The sequence below is a fragment of the Aplysia californica genome, unplaced genomic scaffold (genome assembly GCF_000002075.1).
Source record: "Aplysia californica isolate F4 #8 unplaced genomic scaffold, AplCal3.0 scaffold00320, whole genome shotgun sequence".
In the NCBI taxonomy this organism is placed as follows: Eukaryota; Metazoa; Mollusca; class Gastropoda; order Aplysiida; family Aplysiidae; genus Aplysia; species Aplysia californica.
The window spans coordinates 819457-823211 of NW_004797590.1; the positions used below are offsets into that span (position 1 = coordinate 819457).

General features: G+C 40.5%; 1 protein-coding gene across 1 annotated transcript in view; it reads left to right on the forward strand.

Annotated features, from left to right (window-relative positions):
- Positions 1-3755, forward strand: part of LOC101849139 — a gene marked incomplete at its 3' end in the record, with an annotated part of 42080 nt that overhangs the window by 23488 nt on the left and 14837 nt on the right.

The following is a 3755-nucleotide window of genomic DNA, read 5'->3' on the forward strand; positions in this document are numbered from 1 at the left end:
GGGGGAATTTGTAAAAAAAATAAGGTCCCTTTATTCTAAATTACATTTTTTTTTCGCTTGTATTGTTTTGTTTGTGAATGTTGAACGACCCCAGGGAGTCTAGTGGATTACGTCAGAGGCAATATTCATTACGTCACCGACAGTCTGCGATAACATGGCAGGCAGCTTGAGCATTCGTCTGGGGGCGTGAGGGGAGTGAGAGAGGGGCGAGAGGGGGGGCGGGATGCGGGAGTGGGAGGGGGAGATATTGGTAATCATCAGGAAAATAGTTCAGGTCCAATTTTCTAATGAAGGTAGGAACTCAAAACAACTGGATTACAAAACTGCTTTTGAAGAAGACTTGTATCTTAACTCCTTATCTCCGGCAAGGGTTGGGGGTTGTTACTTTGTTCAAATGTTATTTCTTTTTTTTTTTTTTTTGGTCATTCTCTTTTTTCTGTGTAGTCATATCTGCCGAGGTTCCAGCACTTTTGTTTTGGAAAAACTATGTTGTGTCTAGTTTTTCGGATTTTTTTTCCCAAAATTTGTTAGGTTAACTGAGCCAACTCAAAATATGAAAAGTATTAAAAAGCCCTGAATCAAGGCATCAATTTACCACAACAGTTCATAAGTATGGTTTGTAATATCCAAGGCTCAGCACTCAGACATCTGTTCACTAAGGAACGTACCATTTGACTCGATTTGGAGCCGAATAAAAGGCAAAAAGAAAATAATGTGCGTGCACTTGACTCTAGCGAGACGGTTGTTTCGCACTTCATTTAGGACCCCCTAGTGCGCAGCAGTGCGGTGAACTTTTCCGAGAGGGCAAAGACTGGCGGCCATGCCCTTGCCCGGTCTAGGATATTGTAATTCAAGAGTTCATGCCACTGTCTGGGCTGACTTGTCATTTCCTTTCAACTCACCGCCCCGTGAGTGCTCAGCAACCTTGAATGAGTAAATATAACCTGCTTTTATATGCCAAAATAAAGTCCCGCACTTACAAACAGAAGAGACTGATCAAAAGCCCCGGTGACTGAAGCATTGTAGTACGGTGTCATGCAAGAGACTTGAATTCGATTCCAGAAAAGGAGGGGGGGGGTATCAGGTATCTCGATCGCTCTGATAGAATGTTGCATCGCCTCTAAACCCGGCTGGGCCATGACAGACAGAGCTGAGGTCACCTCCTAAAATGATACAGGCTTACATACATTGAGTCGACGAGGGGATAAAACATTTGCATTTAATTTGTTTCCACTGTATTGAGGCACGTACTTTTTACTGCATGATTCATGCGGTCACGTGCATTTACATGCAAGGGCAGCAGCTGTAAACAGCACAAACAAAAATCAACAAGTTTGGAATTGCCCTGTTTCCAAAAGAATCATCCGATAAGAGCATGAACGTTTTCAATAAAAGCGTGTTCAAAAATAGAATTGTCACCCATTTTTCTCGAGACGACCTCAATCAACATAAACATCTCGAGCTGTCTGGTCCAAGGTTTCTTCACAGACACAATGTCCTTGTTTACTCGGCTATGGAGCGGGGGTGACAAACGATGCGTATTAAAAAATCCTTGAAAAGAGACGTTATGGAGAAACGATCGAAACGAACGTAACGAAGCGGCAAAGAGACGTCCAGAAATATGAGGTGTTCAATCAATGACTTGGGACTTATTATTTGAAGAAAAACTCGACGATTGCTGTTAATAGTGTATTTGCGTTTAAGGCGTGCAGTTCAAAGTGTTGTATTGCTCGTCTATTGATCGCTTGACTCACTCGCAGCTTTGTTGTTGTTGTTGTTGTTGTTGTTGTTGTTGTTGTTGTTGTTGTTGTTGTTGCTTGTTTTTTTAAAATAAAATACATTTTTTTTCTTTTTCTGGACTAACTTTCGAAGATCTTTCAAAACCAGTGTCGGTGGTGTAGAAGACAGGCGCTTCGCTGTGTCACGGAGGAGTCAGTAGTTCGGTCTCCTAGTGGGGGGTGGGGGGGGGGCTATCATGTATCTCGCCCTTTCTGCTTTGGTTGTCGCTTCCCTTTAGGCTCGGGTTGGCCTCCACAGACAGGGTCAAGGCCCGCCTCTTAAATAGATCAACGTATATGTGTCAACGGAGGCGCAAGAACATCGACAACAAAAAAGATCTTTCGCGACTCACGCGACTCGGTTCCCCGAATACAGCCCGTCACTCCTACAGCAATAGCAAGATTTTTCCCATGAACTACAAACGGGCAGCGAATATATGTTGTATTTCTTTTCTCCTGCTTGATTTTAAACGTCATTGTTAGGTTTTGTTTTTGTTTTTTAAACTACTGCGTATGATTAGCCCTTCGTACGTCTCGGCAGGGATTGTAATTAGACAGAGTTAAATATCACACATTTTCATGCAAGGCCATCTCAAAAATAAAAAAACAAAACAACCGCAATTCCTAATTAACCTCCATTATTCCCCTGGAACCGGGCCAAATGGAAGAAAAACTATGTACATTTTGAAGGGACGAACCGTCATACTGGCCTCGAATGGTATTTTACCTAAGTTCGCCTTTATGTAACTTTCTATAACATAAACAGAACTGACGGTATAACTGAAGCATGGCGTTATTCCATTATTTTAGTTTTATTGTAACGTCATTTATTACCTTCCTCAACATCCACCCCCCCCCCCACTTTACACTTTTCCCATCCTGGAAATAAAAACGATCAAGCTCTGATACAACATACAGGAATACCAAGACTTCCATGGTACTTTATTCACCGTGCTATCTGTTTTAAAGTGAAAGATATGACTGCTACATTTGTTACCTGAGAATGGTTAGAGATCTTCGAAGCAAAGATTAATTAATAAACCACCTAACGAAGATGTAATATGCCGGCTAGAAAGCAAGCGAAGGCATAGTATACCTACTAGCTAAGACAAAACAATGAATCCTTACAAGAACAAACTATACCTCCTATCAAACTCAGAATATACCTTCTAACAACAAAAAATACCTGCTAGCAAAAATAAATATATCTCCTAAAAAAATAGTAAAGACTTACAAACTTTCTAACAAAGACAAACGACACCTCCTAGAAAACTAGCTAAGACAAAATTTACCTCCTGGCAAAGTATATCTCCTAGAAGTGGCAAAATATACCCCCAAACAAAGACAAAATGTACCCCTAAGTTATGTCAAAATATACCTCTTTATATTATAACAAAGACGACATTTACTTTCCTCTAGCTAGAGATTATCTTGCAACTTTTGTATTCAATATAATTGCTCAATATCTTAGTCGAAAAGGTACCAAATGTGGAAGGCTGAACGTGCAGCTCCACAATAACCTATTTGTACTGAGCACGGCGTTAGGCGTACACACAAAAAAAAAAAAGGAAAAAAAAAGCTCTTATCTGGAAATCAAATTAACTCGCTCTAATAAGATATGGACACAAATCGAGGCAACGGAGCGCACGTATCAATGTTTGTATAATATGAATCACTTGGGAGGAAATCAAGCGAATTAGTGAGAATTTCATTTCCCCTCCTTTCATCCTCATAGTCGAGTTCTGTGGGGTTTGTATATTGAAGTAATTAATTGTTTGTAATGGGTTTTTTCATACTTAGTTTACTACACTGCTTTGGTGACATGGTCAGTTCATGTAGTTATACCTGGGACACCTGTTGGCCAAACATCGAATGAAATTAGATGACAAAATAAAGATACCAGCTGTTCCCAGTTCGATGCTTGGGTCAGAATTTGAAAAAGAAAAAAAAAAGAAAGACGGGGAGAGAGAGAGAGAG